We start from the raw sequence: 25,828 nt of genomic DNA on the forward strand, positions 1-25,828 counted from the left end.
TTTTCTGTCTTGTAAAGTTTTTGTATTTGAATGTAAAATAAAAATACTCTTACAAGGCTGGAGTGATGCTGCATACCTGTTATTCTAGCATTCAAATTTCTGGTGCAGAGCCAGGGATTTAGCACAGTGGCACCATACCTGCCTTGCAAGTGCAAGGTCCTGAATTCAATCCCCATACTGGTGCACAGATATTGCTATGATTTTGATGCCAGTCTGAGCTACATAGTCAGTTTAAGGCCCAGCTGATCTGTAATGTGAGACCCTGTCTCAAAAAATAGAACAAAATAACAATAAACTCTTAGATTTGTTTTGTTGTATCATCTGTGAGATCGAAAACAGATTCTAGGAATTCTTTCTCTTATTTCCATCTATTTCTGTTTCCTCACAGTAATGATTTCTTTTTATTTGTTCTCTTTACTGTGTGAATTTTCCCTCACATGTCCCTGTTAGCGTTTTAATCATATTTACTTAGAAACTTTGAGGTTTGGGATTTATCTACAGTTAAACTATTCTAATGATATATAAATAATGATCAGTTTGTGACATTTCATTATGAAATATATGTATATCAATATCTAAAATTATTTTTCTGAAAGCATTTTTGTTTTTCTAGGTAAATTGATCTCTGAATCTGATAAATGAATTTCTGAGTGTGGTGATTATTAAACAAGGTTTAAGCTCACCAAAATTTTTCTCACTGTAAATTAAGTTGTATTTTTTCAGTAATTACAATAAGTAATTCTAAGAAAATTTATGTCAAAGAAAAATATATACTTTTTAATGATAGTAGTGAAGATACAAATTTATCTGAACTCTTCTAAAAGAAAGATGCCTGTTGTTTTTTTCTTTCTTTCTTTTTTCTTTCATCTTTCTTTCTTTCTTTCTTTCTTTCTTTCTTTCTTTCTTTCTTTCTTTCTTTCTTTCTTTCTTCTGCTTCTATTTATTTTTTCTTGTTACTTGGGATGAAACTCAGGACCTTGAGCTGTAGACACAGCATCACTGAGCTAAATCCCTGGCCCTCCTATGTGTTACTAAGAATCAAGTCACAAATCGATTTAATATTTACAGAATGGTAAGATGCTACATATTATCAAACAGAAGAAAAAAAACTCAAAATATTTTTCTTTGCATAGTGTAAGACCTGACAAATTTAATAAACCTGTATCTAAAATGGTTATATCTATGTAAAATTTTAATAATTCTCTGAAATTAATATAGATGAGTTATAATCAATAACTTGTTGGTAAATTAGCATATATTTGAAAAGTAAAGAATTAAGAAACTAAGGAAAGGAATAATTAATATAAAAGTATAATATGAAGTAATTTTTTCTAACGGTTCTAGGTATCATGAATATTTCAGTCTGAAGGAAATTTGAATGAAAGATTATATAATTGTCCTTCTTTAAAATGGATATAGGGCCGGGGATTTAGCTCAGATTTCGGTGGCCTGCCTTGCAAGGACAAGGATCCAAGTTCAATCCCCGGTACCAAAAAAAAAATAAATAAATAAACAAACAAATAAATAAATAAATGGGATATAAATTTTTGGAAATCTCCATTTTAAAAAGAAAAGTGTGTTTCAGAAAAGAGAACATTGAGTAAAATATTTACATTATTCATAAGACAAAATAGATAACATGGGTTTCATTATTTAAGCAAATATATTTTTAAAAGTCATAATGGGAAGATACCCCTGATATTCAATATAGAATTATTAGTAAAAATCCAAAAATGTCAGGGTTGTGGATTATATGTACTTAAAACTAGTAAATTAAATATTTCCTCATGTCATGAAAGTGACAAAAAATTGAAATTGACTTGAGTAAAGCAGAGCCTCATGGATGTAAGATCGACATAACAAACAAAATGTCAATGTATTTAATGGAGTGCACAGGGATCAGTGTGAGGGCTGATCTTATTTAACAACTTAATTAATGATCTAGAAGATGGAGAAAACAGGATGTTAATGAAATGTGTAGCTGTTATCAAGTTGGAAGTTTTGCCAACATCAATTAAGATAGCAGAAATATTTTAAAAGAGAAGTTGAAGAGGTTATAATTATCAAGAATAAAAAGTAAATTATATGTTTAATTTGTTAGAACTAGAAAAACAATAAAGTTTAAAAAAACAAGGCTATGACAGCTAAAATAATAGAAGCCAAGCATTGCAACATTTTAAAAACATTTAAAAACAAATTTAGCTACAATACAATATTAAATAAAATTTGGACCTGTTTTTGAAGGCTCAAATGATCTAAAATATATTTTTTCAAAAGGTAATTTGACATAAATATCTCTGAATTCAAGAACAAAAAGCAGTATAATGAGACTAAATGCAATTGTAAGAATAGTTAAATTTTGTGGGATTTAAGTCTTTTTGGAAGAAAAGGGTGAATTGGGAAAAACTGATTATCAACTTACTTCAATTTAATGTAGCTGGAAATGAAACATAGGTGCACAAATGAATAGGTTTGTGTTTATATTAGAAGAATTGCCATGATAGAGATCCTTTAAACTGATTTTTTTGCATGAATACAATTTTTAGCATCTAACTTTGAACACTTTGTTAAGGTTTCAAAACAATACAAATTTCCTCAAATTGTGAAAGCTATATTTGTATATAGATGTGGGTTGCCATCGCAAGCCATCAGGTTTTTCTTCTGTAATTTTGATAAACTTCCAGGTTTACAGGATTATTACCAGCACTAACAGAAGCATATTTTCACAATATCAAGCATCATGCCTATCATATTCTAGATACTTAATAGATACTAAATGATCAAGTTTTCAATCTATTCCTTCAGCTGTGCCAGTGAATCTCATGAATTGTAAACTAACATAAGACAACCTGAGCAGAGTTTGTATAAGTTAGTTTAAATTTGTAAGTATGATGCAGAGAAAGTTTCAATTCTGTGACACAAAGGAGGCAATTCTACAATTTCTGTTTCAGAATGATTTAATTAAAATTAAATTTCTAGAAAATGTTAAAATCAAATAGAATCAAAACTTACGTAAGGTATCTATTTCCCAAAGGTTTTTAAAATTATTTATATAAGAGTATAAATTGCATAAGGAAAAATACAACTGAACAAAGGAAATGAGACACCAGGACTAGCAACAATGGAACAATTGCGAACTGGATGCTGGAAAAGATATATATGCACAGCACTAAGGTAAATAAGTAACTCTGAGGGATTTGTACAATGAAATTCCAGCCAAGGCAAAAGCCACAGCAAAGGTCTTGAAACAAATAGTGGGGAGGGAATGAGGAAAAGTAGGGGAAGGAGGAGAAAGAGGAACGCAGTTTATGATGTAGGAGAGTAGTAACTAAAATTGGTGATAATCACATATTTATGTTTTGTTAGATTACTGTTAATAGTTAGATATCATTCTGAGTACAAGTGAAAGCAATCGGATAATAGTAAATGGAAACATGAAATTTGTCACTTTTTAAAATTAAAAGTCCCATCTGTATCATGTTGAATAATTACAGGAGTGAAGGTTGTAGTAGAGGGCCCATTCAGGAATCACTTGTAATCACGATGGCGTCAGCCAATGGTGGAAGTGGCAAGGAGAAATCAAAGCATGGGAATATCTTGAAAATGAGACTCTGTTTTGTACATGAAATGAATGAAAAATCAAAGCTCATCAACAAAATTTAGCTTCAACAAATGACGACAGTTTATGTTTACTGATTTAGATAAGAGAGCAAGAGGAGCAGGTGTACTGCTTATAAAAGTGTAGAAATTGGGACTTGAGTTAGGATGTACTGATTTTTCTTCAGTTACCCAATTGAATATGTGGAGTAGAAAATGAAGTGTGCAAGTCTAGAATCCAGGTTAGAACAAATCCTCAAGGTACAAATGTGGGAGTCATCAGCACAGAGAAAAGTCGTATTTAAAATCATAATCCTGACAGACCATACCTAGTAAAAAGATGAAAACTGAATCCTGGGCTCCCCAAGCCATACACATTGGGAGATGATTAGGTACCAGGCACGGGGGAAAATTGAGTTCTGTAAAACATGAAATTTTATTATAAATTATGCCAAAAATATGAGCTTCCTGGTGGCTTCACAAGGCTTGAAGGATGAAATGGTGATACTACAGTTTTAAGATACAATATAAACAATGACATAGAAAGAGCAATCATAATAAACACTAAATGTCAGTATTTAAAGAAGAGCAAGTGAAGAAAATATGGACTGATGACAGTTTTCCATTATACAGTGACATTACAGTGTTGTATGATCAATGGAACAATTCTACAGTGAAGTAAATTTTGATGTTAGGTGAGAGAAAATATATAATTTTTAAAGCTAGGCATCTGTAGGTGATAGGGTGGTAGGAATAAATGGACATATAAGGAGAAGTTAGTGTATAAGGGTAAAACTATTTGTTTGGAAATAAGAGGGCATATGTAAATTATTACTAAAATGTTAAAATATGGCAATGTTGGAAGTTTGCAAAGGACTGGATTATATACCGTTATCTAGAAAAAGAAGGATCTAAGGAAATGTAATGGCATTGTACCCAACTCAAAACTTCATTCAATGACACAAACTCCCCTTCCAGTCAGTCCGTCTTTGCCATTTTCTGCAGTCCCATTCAGTAGCCTTGATAGAGTTACAAAGTATGACTGAATCAGGGAGTTGTGAGGGATAGTAGAAGAGTTAGGATATTGAAAACATATTTGGAACTGTTCTTATACTGTTTTTCTATGAATTGTGAGAAACAAAAGAGACATTATGACAAGTTATATTGAAGCCTTTTGTAACTGGTAAATCATATTTCAGTATTGTGCTGGTGCATAGATAGTCTTAGACATGCATTATACTAAGTGTGATTCATAGTAAATTCATTTGTGTAAAGCTTTATAACAATACAACATCATTTGTAATACCACATACCTGCTTGTTATTAGGAAACACCTCAGCTCTTCAAATATACTATTTTTATAAGGCATCACTAATCAAAATTCCAGTTCAATGGAATCTCTTCCCCAGAAACTGGAATTATTTTATCCCCTAGAAGACAAATTGGACAGCTCTAAAAGTGCAAATGCCCAGCACTACCAAAATCCCACATCTTTTTATTATTTTGGTTTACCTTTACTTGTCCACTAACCTACATTTTCTGTCCCATTTGAGATGGGCTTGTGAAACAGAGGAAGAAATGAAAAGTTGTCTAGTTCAGTGTATCATAATTTCCTATATGGTTAAATATTTATTAGAATTGTTTCTCTGTAGGGAATGGTTAGAAAAGAAAGTATTTTGAAGAAAAGTAGAAGATGAGTCTTGGAATAGAAAAGAAAAAGTTGGTGGTAATGAAAAAGACTACAGTACAGGAATGGGATTGTATATCAAAAAAAGACTTTGAACCAGACTTCTGGATGTGAAAATCCTGACAATTGAAAGGCTAGATTATAGAGAATAATAAAGATATTGAGATCCCCAAAATGGTGATATCAGCTTTATTGAGAGAGTAAGAAATAATGAACCAGGAGTTATAATTGGATTAAAAATGTTCCCTAAAATGCCCATGTGTCAGAAGTGGGGTTTTTGGAAGACAGATTGTGGAGGAGCTAACCAGCAGTGGATTCAGCCTTGATTACTTCATAGCTGAAACTACTCTGTTAGAAGATGGGATCTGATTTGGGAAAGGAGGTTACTGGGAGAATAACTTTGATTATATGTCCTATCCTTCATTCACTCACTGCTTCTCTTTCTCTCCTGCTCCTTTCTGGCTAACATAAAGTTAGCAGGATTCTCCCACTACCATCTTCTACCATGATGTTTCTGACTTTTAGTCAGCCAGCCATGGACTGAAACCTCTGAAGGGTAAGTCAAAATAAACCTTTTCTCCTTTAAGTGGTGTATGTTAGGTATGTGGGCACAGTAAAAAAAAAATCTGATCAACACAACAGGTATTAATATGGGGAATACAAACTTAAAATAATACATGGAATGCATACTTTTAAATAATATGTGGAATAATACACAATTTTTCTAAAATTAAACAAAAACTGCTACAAGGTTAGATCCTAATACTAGTCTCTAATTTCCAATATGTGGATGAGTTTTGAATAAGGATGATTATATGCAGTAATAATACTATACAGTGCAGCTATTACTAAAAGGAATTATTAAGATATGAATGAAGTTCTGGAGAAATGAGATTTTTAGAGAAAAAAGATGAAGAAACTAGTCAGAAAAGAATTAAAGAATATTGAGTGTTTTATGGCAAATGTTTGGTTCCTAGTTACCAAGGAATCAGATAAAAAGTGTTTGCAGAGATGAGGTATGGTGAGTAATGTGACAATTGTAGAAACATAAAAATCTAGGGCCAGGGATTCAGCTCAGCAGTGCCGCTAGCCTGCCTCATAAGCACAAGGTCTGGAGTTGAATCCCTGGTACCAAAAAAAAATCTTTTGTCATTGGATTCCTGTAAAGTCTAGAATAAATAGGGTAGTATTAAAGGTACAATGGGATTAGATATTATGGTCCTTTAGATATATGTATTCAACTGTATAATGAAATGAATTATATTTATAAGTAATATTTGATATCACAGATTATTTGAGAAGTCAATTTTGCAAATGACTTCAAATTACACCTTTATTTCATAATTTTCTAGTGATTAAAATCTATGAAAAGGGACAGACAGGGCTGCAGATGGAGAAGCTTGGATAGAGTTCTGTACATAGAAAGGCCTCTAATTATACTCATGGAACTTTTAGAGCTGGCAGATCCCTTAATGTGGTCCAGAGTATTCTTGGAGGCCTGGCCTTCCAATGGTCAGTCATTGCTTGCAAGCTGACCCTACGAAGGGGATGTGAATTGGGCAAAGCAAAAGTGTTTTACACAGGAAACAACTGGAGCATATCAGCAGAATCTCCAGAAGCTTGGGGATAGATTAGTCCTTAGTTCAAGAGGAAGACCTGAAAGATGCAGCAACAAGTAGCACATTTGATTTGAGTAAGTAATGCTCTACTACTTATAATTTGTGACACCCAAACCTACTGTAGTTAGCTTGTCTCTAAATTTCTATGGCTCTTGAGATTTGCATGATAGTGTATTTTCACTGTCAACTCTTTTATAAGACTATTATTGTTTCAACTATTAAAATATTGCTTCAACTATTAAAATATAATGAAATCAATATATTACATTTAGATTTGAATCAAAATTAGATATGGCTCTGACTATTGATGTTACATTTAATATTCATACAACTCTGTGGCCAAAATTAACGTTTACTAGATTTTTATTTTGCTATATATATATATACATTTTTTTTTTTTATTTTTGGTATCAGGGATCGAACTTGGGTCCTTGTATTTGTGAGGCAGGTAGCAGTACTACTGAGCTAAATTCCCAGCCCTGTTTTGCTTTTTAAAAAATTATTATTAATTGGAAGCTGCTGGTCTTTTACTGTGTTCACCTACTGGTACTGATAATTATTTTTTTGCAATCATAGATATATAATTTAAATTATCCTTTAAGCATATAATTATACTAATGAATTTCATGTCTAATTGATGACAAATTTTGATATAAATTATATTTTATATTTGTACACCAAATACATATTTTTGACAGAATAGGCAAAGAAATTACTGAATATCTTGGACATTTATCATTTTGAGATTTTTAACAGACCTTAAACTCATTATATATATATATTTTTTTGAACCACAAAATATATACAAAATTATCTGTATATTTATACATACATTTTTTTGTTTATAATGTATGAATTTTTTGAAGATTTAAATCATTAAATGTAAGGATATAGATAAGCATCATTTCATTGTTTTAAGATAAAAAGAGCATATTTATGGACTTTCTCTTTCCTGTTCAAGGAAAATAGCATTTAAAATTGCTTTACAAATTGCTGAAAATGTTTCAGAACAAATAACATTGAGTTTTATACTTTCAAATTATTCATTGAAGATGTTAATATAAAGCAAAATGAAATTTTCATTTGCAGTGAAGTACGCATCTATCAAAATGAATTAACTTTTCAGCTAAACAAGTACTCTTTAATCAATAGTGTCTTCTGAACATCTGTCCAAGTTGGCTTGTAGTACATTTGAATTTTATCCCTTTCTACATTTGAGATTGCAAGCTCATAAAAAGGGGATCCTGTGGCTGTATTTCAGATGCTCTCTTTTCTGGGATTAGCCTAGTACCCTCCCTTTGATTTAATCCCACTTACAAAGGTTAGTTCTGTGTTCCTGTATCCCCTAAGCTCTTTAATCAGCATGATTAGTAAGGTTTTGCATCATTTTCATTTGCTTCAAATGCTAACCCTTCTGTCTGCCATAAATTGCCCTCTTTCTTGAACAAGCATTATTAATTTGTCATGCAGACATTTATTAACAGTATTTTAACACAGATTCAATATCCCTTACTCTAAGAGAGTTTCAAAACCATATGGAAAGACTTATTTACATTTTCAGTTTCTCACTCTAGAAAAACTATTCGTTATTTACATATGTGTGTCCTATTTATTTTACGTAAGAGTATCACCTTGATGTGCATCCATTTAGCTAGAAAAATAAATAAATAGAACAATTGGGTAAGTGGAATAGAAAGGATATTTGACTAAACACAATTTATGTTTAACCATTTACACGTGTTCCATAAAAAATGACCCAACCACATTCTTTGTCTTAATAAAACTATTGAAACCATCTTGGGCTATACAATTGAATTTAGGGAAAACATGCTACAGATGAATGAAATTGTTTGACCACCTTTACTCTTATTTTTCCTTTAGTCATTTAATGAAAATGGATATAATAAACAAGTTTCATCAAGCAATAACATAATTCTCTTTCTGGGAAGTCATCTGATGAGCTGAGATAGATGATCATGGGGGGAACCAATTTCTTTCTAATTCTGTATTGGTTGTGTATGTCTTACCAAATGTCCGGCACTAAAAGAGATTTTTAATAATTTAATAATTTTTCAATGTATATACTATATGAATAAAGAAAGTAATTAATAGATGAACAAAGGGCTGCATTTATTTTAAGATAGCCAGCTCTCTACTTTCCATATATGACATACAACACACACACACACACACACACACACACATGCACACACACACACACATACACACATGCACACACATATGCACACACTAACATTGAGGATTGCTGATTTAAACAATGATTTTTTGATGTGCTTCAAAGTTTCTAAAATTGATAAGGGACAGATAAACATTCAATTAATTTACAGATAAGGCCATGCTATTCAATGACTGATTTGATTAAATTTCAGTTATTTTGAACCACAAAATATTTACAAAATTATCTGTATATTCTGGACAATACCATGGCAATGTTATATAGACGATATCTACATATATTACAATATTTAGGAAATAAGAGCATTTTATCATCACACCAAATAATTAAATTTTTATATTTAAATTATTTTATAAATGGATTTTTTCATTCTACTAAGAAAAAAATAATTAAACACATGCTTAAATCTGTAGCATGATCTCATTTTGATACTCTATTATGTTTAAATTTTACTAAGAAGATATTTTTACTTGTTGTACAGTTGCATTCTATAAGCTAACTGAGGTTGCAGGAGCACAGTAAGTTATTTTCTGTAGACATTAGATGTGCTCAGAATATGACTGTGCGTTTAAGAAAGTCATGGTGTTACTATAGCCACAGTGTGATAGTTGAGCTCATAAATTCATAAACAAAAATAATGGATATTTCTTTCTTTTAGGGCAGAGTTTTGTTTCTTAGTACATGGTTGCATAAAATTATATAATATTAAAATGGTAAAAATCTCTAATAAATATGTCCCTAAAATATTTTTACTTCATTAAGTAAAATATGTGTGTAGAAAAGGTCAGCACATAGATGCAAAACCAGCCTGTATTGAAGATTTGTTACTTCACATGGAAATTAATAGGAAGCAAGCAAAGATTTGACAAAGTGCAGAATCTTTTCATGAAAAGTTTTCCTGGGTTAAGTAACAGCAAAACAAGAATACGAAGATCAAAGTGGAGAAGTAGACTTCAAGTTAAATATAGAAAAATAAGTACTAAGCAAAGAGAGGAGGTTTAGAGAAGACCAGAGGAGTGAAAGTGCTATAATTGAATATTTCCAAATTTGGAAATAAAATAAGATGTTTTTCATGTACATAACTGAGAGAGAGGGAAATCTATCTAGAAAAAAAAAATCATTCCTCCAAATTTATATGATGCCCTGAAAATATACTTTTTAATGGGAAAGGCTTCCCTGTTGAGTCTGAACTCCATAGACCTTGACTCTGGGTAGCAAAGCTGAAAGTAGGAAGCCTTTCCATTTGCTTTTTAAAATTTATATTTTAACTTCTCAGTTTTCTGAAATGAGATTTTTTTCTAGGATCTCTTTTAGGTGATAGCACTGTCAACAAAATATTTTGAATATTGCTAGTACCGCCACTATTCTTTTTGCTTGAGAAATATTTTTATTTATAGAAATTAGGATTTAGTTTATAGTTCCTAATCAAGACTTTTAAAGATTCCTTTGAACACTCTAAGTTTATTCTATGTTGCATTTTTGCTGTACTATGCTCTTGCTCAGGAATGTGAGAAAAGACAGGTCTGAGGCTTGAAAAAATAACTGATTTGAACTGGCAAGTACTGTGGCAAAGATATCTGATTCAACAAAAGAATATCTAAGGTATAGCCTCAAAGAGTAAAGCCAGAATCCAACTTTTATCACTGGAAAGGCTAAGCTTTATTGCTATGGATACTCACACTTAGTTATTCCTCCGAACCTCACTCATTCATAGTCAGGTATAGTGTTGCACACCTATAATCCAAGCCTCCACTCGGGAGGACGAGCTAGGGGCCAACATGAGGTGAGCTTCACAATTTAGCAAGATCTTGTCCTACTGCCCCCTGCTAAGAAGGTAAATATTGTTATAAAACATAGTAAAATATTATTTGTGGCAAAGTAGATCATGCATTTATCTTATCCCTCCATTTATAATATTTGATGTATTTTAAATTTGTACTCATTTTATATGGTGATAGCTGAACAATTTCTCACTGAATTAGATATGAAATATTAGAGCATATACAATTAGAGAGATGAAGGTACACGAAATTTGAAAAATGGTATAAAAATTGAGGCTAAATCTCAGGAAAGGTGAAAAAATTCTTTAGATATCTGAAAGGAACTGGAAATGGGAATGCTTGTACGACAGGGAAAAGAGAAGAATCCAGAGAGCAAACTTAAACATCAATCACTTCATGGAATTCAAAGGAAAAATAAGCCACAATTTTTCTTCGTATTCAGAAAATTTGTCAAGAAAACGTAAAAATTGCAGATTAAAAAAAATCAATGTGTAAAAATTAAAATGTTTCTTCTTTTTACATTTAAAAAATCTTCTAGACATCACGTCACATGTTAAAATAAACACAGCCTCCCTTCTTTTGTATAACTGAGATTTATTGTGAATACCTGTCAGACATGGACCTGAGGAGTCGATCCTTTCTAAAACTCCAAGGGATGCTCACATGGAGTAATGTCTGCAGATGCTCCAGCTGGCAGGGCTACTTTCAAAAGCTGTTTTCAAGGTGTCATTCCCAGGCATTAACTTGTATTGCGATATATTCTGCAAGTTGACCTCACAGCCTGCTTGATATACACAATGCATAACACTTTGGTCTGTCTTCAGACTTTTGTTTGAGTATGCCCTTGTCTCATGCCCTTTCATTTTATACCATGATGGAATGGTAGGTGCATTATTTTTGTTGATAGCTTTCTGAATATCATGGTAAGATCTGTGAATTTAGTTGCTTTTTTGTTTTTGTTTTTGCTTTTGTAGTACAGATCCATTCTCTCTTGTGCTGAATGACTGAGCTCACATACTCTCAAAAGCAACTACTGTGTTTATAATCACAAGAAAGTCTGCATTTCAATATCCATTTATAATTTTCTCTTGTTTATTACTTAAAGATAATAATTGGTAAAATAAAGTTGCAATTCCTAAACAGTATTTTTTTGTCAAAAGATGTTAACTAAAACTTTATTTCCTCAATTTTGAAGGAGGTTTGCCTTTTAAGATTAGTTTTGTAAAGTGTATATTTATAGGAAAGTTTTAAAATGTGCCACAGTTTTTTATTGACCACAGATTAACAGATGCATTCAACTATTACAAGAAATTTCAAAATGTCATTTTTATTCTCAGAATCAGATTAGAAAAGTTAAAAAAAGCCCCAGTTTCTCAGTAGAAAGGAAATACTGTGTTCGGGTGACATAAATCATGAAACACTCATTTGATCTTACTGCATTCCTTAGTTCTGTTATCTTACGGTATTTCTTTTTCTTTTTCTTTTTTTTCTTTTCTTGTGTCCTGGCTTCATAGCACTGTGTTTTATATTGCCAAGACTAGCTTGTCAGTTCAGTTTATCTGAATCTTAGTACACATGCATTCCTACAGTGATCTGCATTACCCTTTGTGGGGTCGAAGGGCTGCATCCAGTTTTTGAAAATTAAATTAATACATTTAATATGTCATGCTTTCACAATGTGTATTTAATTAAAAACTGAGTACTAGATTACAAACGGAGAAGTAAATTTACTCAAAAATATTTTAAGTCTCTGATGTTAGTGAGTTACCTTCTAAGGCAGTTAATACTGTCAGGTTGCAAATCAAATCAGAGAATTGTAAAAATTTTGTCTAAAGAAATCACACACACACACACACACACACACACACACACACACATGATAGATTAAGCAAACTGAGTGGAACTAGAATAGAATGAAGTAAAATCTTATTTGACCTTATAAACAATTTAAAATATCAGTGGCTTCTAATCTAAATGATAGAATATAAAATTCTTGGAAGTATGAAAACCCCTTGAACAAAGCCAAGCAAATTGAGAACTTGTTAGAGTACTTCTCCTGTCAGTGACCCCTACCCAGTGTGAGATGCAGACCTGAGAAAAAGATACACTAAGAGACAGAGTTAATAGAGAGAAAGCAGGGAGCCAGGACAACCAATGCCAGTACAACCAACAAAGCCCTTGGAAAGTCCCAGGCACTGACTTTTATTGGCAATCATTTGGGGTAAAGGCAACATGTGGTTTCTATGGAAATTAATGTAAACAAGCCTCATAAAGGACAAGACAAAGCATTTTCAAGTTAGGAACAGAATAGACAAAATATATGAGTATAATTAGAACATTGTCCTTCTAGTCTGAAAGTTTTAGTTGTAAGAATGGAATTTGGGTGTGAATTACTCTGATCTCATTACATAGGCTTCAGACAGACATGCTTAAACAAGCCAATTGTGGGGTTAACTCTTCACAGTCTACTTTGGGCATAATCAATAGTACAGTCTTCTGCAGGAACTGGTGATTTTTTTTTAATTCAATAGAGAACCAAGGTTATAGGGAATCTGCCATGTCCACTTCTATAGAATCAAATACAGGAAAACATAGTTCAGTTTACCTGGAAGACAAGCTAAGAATACACAGTCTGTTAGAATTACCCAAATAGTAATTTTGAGCATTGTTGGAAGCCAGTTAGGCTGACAGAAGAGGATTTCTTGGCTCATGATCAGAAGGTGGTTCTTGGATATTTTCATCTGCTTCTCTTTCAGGAGCCACACCATGTTCACAAAATGAAAAATCAAATAATCATTTCATGACTTTAGTAAGGGTTTCTAGAAATAGCTTTTTCAAATTAATTTAATGAATTATCCATAGCAAAAGCCTACTATACATAAAAATGACTTTACCAAAGACTTATTTCACATAAAAGAAAAATAATTACCTAACTCAAGCTATTCTTCATCTTCCTGTTTTTCATGTAGTGAAGGAAAAACATAAAGTGAGAAATACCAATACAAATCACATCATACAAAAACTAAGATATAATTATAAAAAGATTTTTAGAATACTTCCTATCACACACACCTTAGAGTGCACATCAACAGGTCTGTGTTATACAGTGTATTAGAATTGAAAGGGCTGAAAATTTCAGGTTTTATTTAAGAACAGTTGCTTAGAGAAATCAAGAGATAATATATCTGACAAAATCAAATGCTATAAAGAAATTTAAAGCATTTGAAACATTTATTTTCAAAAAATAAAAACCAATGTATTACCTAATCAAGTTAACTTAAAACCTCACACTACAAAGCTATCTCATTTTGTCATCCATGATACCATGCCCAGTTTTCAACAGTAAAAAAAACAACAACAACAAAAAAGATAAAACTCAGAGCAAATATTTATTTTAAACATCACAATTTACTGGTATGATACAGATTTTGAAAATTTCAAGCAGAAAATTTAGAATAATTATGATTCAGATGTTAAAAGTCTCTGCATATGAGAATTCTTACCAAAATGGAGGCCCTCATCCTCAGATGAAGGGGAATTTAATCTTAGGTTAAAGATTTTCTGCTTGATTTTTCTTTTTCTTTCTTTCTTTCTTTCTTTCTTTCTTTCTTTCTTTCTTTCTTTCTTTCTTTTTCTTTCTCTTTCTTTCTTTCTCTTTCTTTCTTTCTTTCTTTCTCTCTCTCTTTTTTTTTGATAAATTGCCACTGCATACAGTAGTTCAGGCTGGACTTGAACTCACTATGTAAACCAGGATAGCCTCAAACTCACAGCAACCTCTCTGTCTCAGACTCCCCAGTGGTGAGTTACAAGTGTGTGCCACCATGCATGGAATTCTGCTTCATTCTATGCTTTATTGAAAACTTTATGTTATACAACATATTTTATTTGATTTTTTGTGGGTACTGTTGACTACTTTTAGCTCCACTTGATAAAAGATTATGGACTAAAGGCCAAGCAGATAATCAACACTGTCTCTGACGTGAATCTGTATTCATATATAACGAGAAATTCTAAGTATGAGCCTAATAGCGTTCATTGAGTTCTCTCAGTCATCTTGAAGATTACTGAAACTCAGTGTGAACATTTGGTTCCATCATTAACATCAGAGATGACAGTGGCAGAAGAAATTTTGGGAAGCAAAAGCTCCTGAAAACTTATCAGTATACATATAAAAAAATCAATGGGTTACCGAAAAAATTAAAGAATAAAAAAATAAGGAGGGATAATATAAAAATGAGAGCAGAAATCAATTAAATTGAGATGTAAAAAATGAGTAAAAAGAGGCTATCTTTTCTCCAGTGGGTATAGTCAGCTCCTTTGTCAAAGACGAGGTAGCTGAGTACATCTGCAGTTGTTTTTGTGTCTTCCAATCTGTTCCACTGATCCTCAGGTCCATTTCTTTGCCGGTACCATGCTGTTTTTAATCACAGTGGCTTTGTAGTATAGTTTCAAATTGGGAATTGTTATACCTGGTGCCATGTGTCTGTTGCCTAAAATGGCTTTTGCTATTCTAGGTCTCTTATGGTTCCAAATGAATTTTTGTATTCTTTTTCCTAGTTCTGTGAAATATAGTGTTGGATTTTTTTTTTTTTTTTTTTTTTTTTTTTTTTTTTTGGTATTGGGGATTGAACTTGGGTCCTTGTGCTTTCAAGGCAGGCCACTGAACTGCTGATCTAAATCCCCAGCCCTAGTGTTGGAATTTCAATTGGGATTGCACTGAATCTGTGCAGCAGTTTTGGTAGTATGACAATTTTCACTATGTTGATTCTTCCTACCCAGAAGCAATGTATATCTTTACATTTTCTTATATCCTCTTTTATCTCTTTTTTCAGAGTGCTGTAGTTTTCAGTATAGTGGTCTTTTGTCTCTTTTGTTAGATTGATTCCTGGATACTTCATTTTTTTGAATGCTATTTTGAAAGGAATTATTTCGCTAAATTCTCTCAGTGAGTCTATTTGTGTACAAGAAGGCTATTTATTTTTGGGTGTTGATCTTGTAACCAACGACTCTGCTAGGTTTTTCTATAAAATGGAATACTCCTCAGCCATAAAGAATGAGAAATTAGATTCATTCATAGGAAAAGGGATACATATTGTGGATATACTCCTAAGCGAAATAAATGTCACACATGTGTAAATACCGAATAGTTTCTCTGTTGTGAATAAACTATAATAGTGCATAAGAACCTACTGAGATAATTGACAATATGAAATAGGAAGAAAAGGGCTAAACGTGTAGGGAAAGTGGGAAGGGTAGGGGAAAGGTAACAAGGGAAAGGGAAAAATAGGAGAAAATGAGAAAATGGAAATAAAATGTTTGTACATGGGGAGGGGAGGAGGGGGTGAAGAGGAGGGCAGGTACAAGGGGAAAAAATGAGAACCAATACCTATCATGTAAAGGTACAAGATCCCAGTAATGAATGTAACTATACTGTATATCTAAAATGTACAAATAAACTCAATGAGGGAAAAACATGAATAAGAAATTGATTTGAAGGGTTGGTTCTTCGAATGACTAAATAAAATCAGTAAACTCCTCTCCATACTCAACATACAAAAACAAGAAAAGACTAATATCAATGCAATTAGGAATGAAAAGATGTTGAAATCAGAACAAATACTGTGAAAATCCAGAGGACAGTAACTACTTCAAAAAATATATTCAATTAGCAAAATATGAAGGAATAGACAGATTTCTAGACACATATAAACTGCCAAAACTAACCCAAGAAGACATATTCTTAAAAAGCAATAAAATAGATACAGTAATGATCTACTAACTAAAACAAACAAACCAACAAAATGTGTGATCTGATGGATTCACTGCTGAATTCTACAAAACCTTTAAAGAGGTTATATTATCAATACTCTTTAAGCTCTTCAAATAAATTAAAAGTCATTTATGGAATCAAATATCAACCTGATCCCAAAACTAAAAAAGAAAACTATAGGCCAATCTCCATAATGAAGAAAGATGCAAAATCCTTAACAAGATATTAGCAAATAAAATGGGGCACATTATCAAAAAGATCACACATCATAATCAAGTAGGTTTCTACCCAGAGATGCAAGGATGGTTCAACATGTGTATATCAATAAATGTAATACATCACAAAAACAGAAGGAAGATCAAAGAACATGTGATGATACCAACAGATACAGAAAAAGCTTTCAATAAAATCCAACATCTTTTCATGGTAAAAAGAAACCCTGATGAAGATAGGTATAGGAAGACTAGACCTGAATTTGCTAAAAGCTATATATGAACAAACCAACAGTCAGAATCATAAATGATGAAATAATAAAAGCATTTCCCCTCAAATCAGAAACAAGACAAGGATGTCCATTATCACCTCTCTATTCAAAATAGTACTTGAAACATCAGCCTGAGAAATTAGGCAAGAGAAAGAAATAAAGAGGATTTTCATTGGAAAATACCTCAAATTATCATTATTTGTGCATGACATGCTACTTTACATGCAAGACCCAAGAACTCCACAAAAAAAAACTATTAGAATTAACAGTGAATTTCTGTAATGTAGCAGCATATAAAATCCACACACAGAAAACATTAGAATTTGTGTATATCAACAATGAATAGGATGACAAGAAAATTATTAACATAACATTCACAGTAACTTTGACAAATATGAACTGCATAGGAAATATCTAATCAGGGAAATGAAAGATCTCTAGAAAACAAACAAGCAAAAACATCTACAGTACTCTGAAAAAGATTGATGAGGACATCAAAAAATAGAAAGATGTTCCCTGCTCCTGGATAGGCAAAATCAGTATTGGCAAAGTGTCCAGATTCTTAAAGCTGTTATATGATTTTCAATGCAGTCGCAATAAAAATACTCAGAGTATACTTTACAGATCTTGAAAAAAATATATGGAATTACAAGAGACTCTAACTAGTTAAAGCAATTTTTGGCAACAACAGCAAAGATAATAGCAATATTTGACTACAAACTATACAATAAAGCCATAGTGATACAAACAATTAGCATGGTAATGCTACAAAAATTAATGCATAGATCAGTGGAACATAAATGAGGATACAGAAACTTATCCTGACACATTCAGATATTTGATCTTCAAAGAAGGGGCCAAAGCAGACAATGGAGGAAAGGTGCCTCTTCAACAAATGGTGCTGCGAAAACTGGTTATCTGTGTGCAGAAGATTGAATTTGGAACTTATCTCTCACTATGCACTAAATTAAAGTCAAAATTGGTCAAACATCTGATCATTAAAACAGAAATATTAAACCTACTGAAAGATAAAATATGAAGACATAGGAATAGGAAAAGATTTTCTAAACATAATCTCAATTGCAAATAAATAACAGCAAGAATCAACAAATGGGATTATATCAACCAAAAAGCTTCTGTACAGTGAAAGAATCAATCAGTAGAATGAAGAGACAACCTACAGAATGAAAAAAAATTGCCAGCTATTCCTCAGAGGACTAATATTTAGAATATATGAAGAAATTTAAAAATGAAGCCACATAAAATTATAAGTCTGGTCAAGAAATGGTCTAGAGAAAAGAACAGACACTTCGCAGAGGGAGAAATGCAAATGGTCAACTAATATATGAAAAAAAATATCTCTGGCCATGAGATAAACGTAAATGAAAACAATGCTATGATTCCATCTTACTCTATAAATTATGACACTCATTAAAAAAATCAAACACTAACAAATGCTAGTGTGGCTTTGGTGAAAAAGGAACACTTATTAATTTTGTTTGGAATGGAAACTAGAACGACCATTATAGAAATCAATATGGAGATTTATCAAAGAACCAAAACTAGAAATTCCATATAATACAGCAATACCCTTGCTTGGTATCTTCCTCACATAGCTTAAAACATCATAGCATAGGGATACATGCAAACCAATGTTTATAGCCACACAACTCTCAATAGCTAAAGCCTAGAAACAATCTGTATATCCATCAACAGATGACTGGATAAGAAAAATACATAATCTATATATAATGAAATTCTACTCTGCTGTAAAGAATGACAAACTACAGACATTTGTAGGAAAATTGATTCAACTGGAAAATATAATATTGAGGGAAAAAACAAATAGAAATGAAAGCTTAAATACTATATAATATCTCACATTTGAATGACACAAAGTAAAATCAATAACAAAGGACATATACAAGGGGACAAGGAGATAGATCCCTTACAATGAGGATGTGGTCTGAGGAAAAAAAAATAACAGAAAGAGTGAGGAGATCGAGAAGAAATAAGAAATAAGTACAATAAAGATAATCCATGTATAGGAACCTAGTAACTTCAATTAATGTAAACATTATATATCATATTATGAGATAGTATCAATAATATCAACAAGAATGAAAAAATAGTGTGGGGAATTGCAAGAGGAGGAAAAGAGGGAGAAGGAAGGGAAAGGGAATTTTTTAAAAAAGGAACAAGCTGTGATACGTTCACATAACTACTTCTCAAGATGATTAAACTGCATGAATTGCAAATATGTACCAATACAATAAAATAAGTAAATTAGAAAAAAATGCACTGTATTTTTGAGGGAAAATGGGAAGAATTAGACAATACACTGTAATTTTGGATGAAATGTGAACTGCAACATCTCACACAAAAAGGAGAATAGAGTGTTGAAAGAATAAAAAAACAAGCAAACTAGAATTGAAGACTTTGCAAAATTATCCTCCAAAAGACTTGCCCAGACAAGTCGAAAAAGAGGGGATGCACTGGTACTACCATTTCTCTGTGATAAATACAGTATAAATATTTTTATAAATAGAGAAATATTAGCAGCAACATATTTTGTAGTTACAGTATTTAGATGTGTGAAACAAATGGAAGTGATTCTATAATAGAAGGAAGCAAGGGGTTATGGTTATTTTGCTTTTAGATCATGATAGCAACTATAAAGGTGCACAGTGTTATTTGAAATTTGACTTATTATAATCATGAATGTTTATGGGAAACTCTGAGACAACCACATTAGAACTTTAAAAAGAAGTGCATTTAAATGAATAATACCGGATACAACATAAAATAAGATCAATTCTCAAAACTACAGAAAACAGATAAAGGAAAAATGGGAAAAAGGATCCAAAAAATAAGAACGGCCAATTAAAAAATGTTGAAAGCTTTGAATATCATAATTGAGAATTAGTAATATCTGTGGGAAGCCAGCCATAGCCCACTGGCTTTTTGAAAGACAACATTTATTCCTTTTTAAGGACTGCACGTGTTAAACTTGTTTTGCCCTGCACGGGAGAAACCCAGACAGCCAAAGATCTGTAGGAGTCAGGTGTTGTTAACTCCATTTTTGTTATGTTAAAGATCTGATGTTATCTATAGGAGCAGGTATTGAGGTTACTATGGTAATCCTAGCCCATAATAGTTCGGTCTTTTCCTTTAAAAGGCTGATGCCTGCCTGCAATAAACGTCGCCTTGATCAGACTCTTGTCTTGGCGTCCTTCCTTTCTCTCTGCCCCATCTCCACCCCGCTGCTCCTTCAGGTTTGAGGCACTGCGGGACAGTGCTCTGCGTCGCCGGTTCGCGACAAATATCCCTTTTATTATGAATGATCTGAATTCACTAATTAAAAGACAAAGTCACTTTTATTTTTTTATTTTTGTTTTTGTTTTTTTGGTATCTGATATTGAACTCAGGACCCTGCACTTGCCAGTCAGGCATTATGCTGCTGAACTACTTCTCTGGCCCCAAAGTCAATTTTAAAATCAAACAACCCAGCAATATGCAGTCTAGTATAAATCTGGCTTTTTAAAATTAATTTTATTGCTGCATTTAAGGTATACAACATAATGACATTCATTATATTGGGTAAATAGGTACCCAAACAGAATAATTGATTTCATGCAAACATGATAGGACATGACATTATAAGGATGCTTTTCTTCCATTTACATGTTTTTGTAGCCCACCTGTGTATAATACATCTTATGAGTTGCACAAATATTTGTATATCACTGCATAACTTATTATATCTCCTAGCTAATGCATATTTAATAAATAGGGAATATCAACTTGATGTTTTGGGAGTGTTTTACTTAGAAGGACCATGATCTTTCTTATCAAGTACAATTTATTTATTTCTTTAAACTTTTTCAGTAACAGGAATCAAACTCAGGACCTTACTCTTCCAGGCAGTCATAGCGCCACTGAGCTACATCCCCAGCTCTACCATAAGCTTCTTGAAGACACTCTATTCAAATTACTGAAAGAGCAGATTCTGGAGTTATATCAATTCATTTTGAATCCCAACTTCATATTACTGGAAAAAATACTTATTACTTGGAACATTTCATTTTTGTATTTAGTTCTTTCACTTGTAAAATGTGTAAAATCAGATAATTTATAAAGTGAGAGAATCATTGGAATTAATACTTATGTGTAAAACAATTCCAGTTACATAGTGATAAATAAATATAAGCTGTTAGTATTGAAGACAAATATCTTCTTTCATGACTCTGTGTTGATGCCTGAATATGTCTGGCTTATTGTAGGTCTTTATTTGTATAAATAATAAATCTGCAGATTCTAACATATTACATGATGAATAAGCACACATTATTTTGACATACACTAGAAATATTGTATTGTCAAATGTATAAGTTCTAAAATAAAATTGAACATGGTTTGCCTTTTTCTTTGTTGGGTGGCAGAAACATTGAGCCAAATCCCCATCCCATTTTGCGTTTTTCTTGATGAGTATATAAGGTATTTTTGACCTATGACTGCTTCTTGGCTCTAATTAACTTCACATAGCTTAAGTAAAAGACCCACTGCTAATCTCTGTAGAATGATTTGTCAGTGGTGTTATTTATGTAAATCTGACTAGCTTGAGTAAATATAATGAGTTTTAGATCTGGCAATATGAGTTTTGGATTCTTTTAAACCTTAAAAATCATTTAGAAACTAAATTACTGCTCCAAAAGTTTGGAGAATGTTTCATTTCTCTAGTGAAATAATCACTTTTTCTACTAGTAATTTAGATCATTTCGTATGTTAATGTGAGAGCCCAGAAAAACTAGTAGGATAACTTAATCATTGAAATAAATTGATAAAAATTTGATTTATTTATAGGAACATAGGTGATACATTTTGGATAATAATTTGATAATTATATTTGATTCAAAAACAATTTTTTCATTGAAGTTTTTTAGAATGTAGGAAGAACATGTCTGGTTAATATGCCTTGTGTTATACTTCAGAATGTCCTTATTAAAGATCATTTAAATGAGTACCCCTCAGATGCATTGCATTCACATTCAAAGAGATTCACCTCTATATCTTTAAATTAGTAACAAGAGAATTACATAATACATAATTACTTAGACTAGTAGGAAAATTATCTTTTAAAGTCTCCCTTATTCAAAAATATTGACCAGAAATTTAAAGAAAAAATTTATAATGTAACCAACTAAAAACATTTCACAAATGAAAGTTTTAAACATAAGATTACATATAAATATCTGGTTCTTCAAAAAGAAGTTTAATGTGTGGAAATAAGCAATTAAGCAGGTGTGTTATCAAAAAAGGATAGAGGAATTTTGTGAATAGGGTGAGGAAAGTATTACCATTCTTTGTTGGTCATATTCAGAAAGACAGGGGGTCAATTGGAGCAGTTAATTAGTGCAGAACAATTCCTTTGTGTACCCCTAAATAATCTGATCTAGCAAATGAGAAAGGGCAGGTGTATTTTAGGCAGAAAAATTATTCAAATTGTGTACTAACAGTGTTCCTGTATGTACATTTTTTAGTTCCATCATAGTCTGGAAAAATTATGGCATCAGAATACAGAAAAATTTTTTTTTTTTAATGGGAATGAATTGATGATGCATCAGAGACAAATGCAAGAGGACCATACCTAATAGAATATCCTTGCCTAATGCAGCTCTAGAGGGGGAGATGAGGAAGACTGTCCAGAAAGACTATACTGTGGACTCTGATAGGGGATGCAAGCGTGTATGCAACTGATCATACAGACTGTCTGCTGTAAAAATTTAAAAAAAGACACCAGATCATGACCCCCAAACAAGCATGGATTGGAAATGATGCAAATGATAATCCCTTAGGAACATTTCATTACTTTTTAGATATAAATTGTTTTTTTTTCTCCAGTTAAAACTATGTTTGCTAAAATAATAAAAGTCTTCTCCCAGTGATTTAAACAATGAGAGTATTCATTTATCTCTAAGATAAGCCCCAAGTTGGGCAGCACAACACAGTTAAAGTGACTCATTGAGGATGTAGGGAACACAGCATTTTCTTATCTTTACATCTTCATTTGTATCTGTGTCTTCTACGTTATAAGATATCTGTGGGATCTCCAGCCCTCCTATTTTACTTTTCTTCAGAAAGAAAAAGAAAGGGATCAATTCCTTTAATCAAAAGTTTAGCTTTTTAAAAAAATAAAATAAAGAAACACCCTGTGTATACACACTTTTCTGTGTAACTCTTTGGGTATCGCTAATTAGAAGAGTAGATAGGAATTGTGGCAGACAATATTTTTAAATGACTCTTAAAATTCCTATGATCTTTTGTATAATTCCTGCATAAATCTATCCCTTTGAAATGGCTGGACTCTGTGAGTATATTAGGATAGTCATTCTCCTGGAGCAGACTAAAGAGGCCTACTTTGAAGAAGTTGCTTTGAGAGAGTAATTGAAATGTGGTATTAAATGAAAATACCTTTGTCCGTAATGTTCACCATAAAGGGATTAAGTCAGTATTCACCAGCTTGGAAAGATAAGTTACAATAACAGTAAAAAGCATAAGAGCTTGAGTTAGTAATTTATTTCATGTTACAGTTTTGGCATCATTTAGTAAACAATATTCTGAAATGATTGGTATAAATAGCTTCAAAGGAAACTTTGAGTTACAGGCAACATTTGTTTTCTCCTTAGTTCCCCAGGTATGCATTTGGCCCTGAAATCAGATGGGAATTTTTGACTCGCTTAAAGAGAAGTGCAGCTGGAATTCATGTACCGGTTAATATAGGGCACCTCCAATTTAATTAGTTTAACCACTTGAGTCCTGTGGAATGAGCTTTGTACATGGGGTTAATCATTTGTCAGTGGGAAAGGATAAGACACATGTGCAGGTATAGCACTATCAGCCAGCAGGCGATAGCTTGAGTTATGTGCTCTGCCCTGCCCACTAGGTGGGAGAACCAGTGAAGCATTCAACCATTGAATTTCCTGGCTGCTTATTTGACTTATACAATACTCAGGACATACTGGCTTTGCGGGTTTCTCCGGTTACTTTTCTCAACATGAGTGAATCCATTTGTTGTGTTTTTCTTATTTAAATCTGGATTATCTTCTAGAGATCTAAAGGAACTCATTTCACTTTTTTTTAATTGTTCTAGGGGGAAAGTTATGTAAGATATTTATTTATTTATTTGGTACTGGGGATCGAACTCCGGTCCTCCTGCTTGCGAGACAGGCGCAAGAACCACTGAGCTAATCTCCGGCCCTGTAAGATTTTTTTTTTATTGTTGCTTAATTCCTACTTGTAACCAAATGCAAATGTAGGGTGATTAAATACATCCTGGAAAACTATTGCATTTCTATAATATTGCCCTTTTCTTTTTTCTTTTTTTTTTCCAGCTTTAATTGAGTTTATTGGTACATTTTAGGGATACAGTACAGTTACATTCATTGTTGGGATCTTGTACCTCTACATGACAAGTCTTGATTATCATTTTTTCCCCTTACCCCTGCCCTCCCTTCACCCCCTCCACCTCTCCCCATCTACAAACACATTATTTTCATCTTTTCATTATCTCCCATTTTTTTCTTTTCCCTTATTACCCTTCCCCTACCCATCTGCAATAATATATAAGAGCCTAATAAGATTACTGACACTAAGAGGTGGGATGGCCTTTTATTTTTAATCAATTTTGGATAAAAGGGCAGATGCTTATGTCCTCAAAAGCATTTTATTAAATGTTGTATGGTCAGGTAGGGTAGTCAGTGAATTATGATCTCATATTCAGAGAATAAGAAATATAAAGCTGATCAACCTCTGAAGTTATCACCTACAAATAGTAACAGAGTCAAATATTATGATTAATTTTGAAAAATAACTACATTTAAAGCAATTGCTATTTCTAGAATTGTAGTAATTGTTATAATTAACTATGTGATATATGTTAATATTTAATAAAAAAGATACCAGAGAACCTTAAAGAAAATCTCAAACCACTGATTCATACAAAGACTCATACTTTATAAACCCTGGCCTGTGACAACTAATTGAGTTTAATTTATGGATAATATCATCAAAGTTAGACAGCTAATTGGAAATAAAGCTTGTGATGTTATGAATTAGACCAGACCTTTCTTTCACCTCATCATAACAGAAAATTTTGAAAATAATTAGAAAAAAATTTATTTCTTGAAAATGATATAACATCATCCTAACATTTCTCACTTTCTCAAATGTAACATTTGTAGTGAAGGAATTTCCCACCTGAAATGAAGATGGATTCAGATAATTTTCATCTGGCCATCTATCTATGTCTCAAATGTAAACATAAAAGCTAAGCATCAGTAACACCTGAATTTATTTTTTCTTTACTACTTATTTCCCTGCTCACTTAAACTTAGCTGTCATTATATCACCAGCTATTATATTACTTAGAAGTGTGAAGTAAGCTATGATACTTCTTAGGGAAGCAATTAATTATTGATGCCTGATTTTTCCCCTATTCTTTCCCCTGCTATAACAGTTGGGGAGGTCATACATTATAGTTGATTTAGTTACAGAATGGTGGAGCCATCACCAGCCTGGCTCACTGACTCACTGCTGAGAAAGCTGTTGCCCTGGATATTTTCCAAGTCCAAAGCAGATTTCAAGTACCTGAGAAACAGACCGTGGTGTTGCTTCATATATGACTAAGTTTTTGA

This window comes from Fukomys damarensis, unplaced genomic scaffold (assembly GCF_012274545.1).
Source record: "Fukomys damarensis isolate Sample0158 unplaced genomic scaffold, DMR_v1.0_HiC HiC_scaffold_38, whole genome shotgun sequence".
NCBI classification, from domain to species: Eukaryota; Metazoa; Chordata; class Mammalia; order Rodentia; family Bathyergidae; genus Fukomys; species Fukomys damarensis.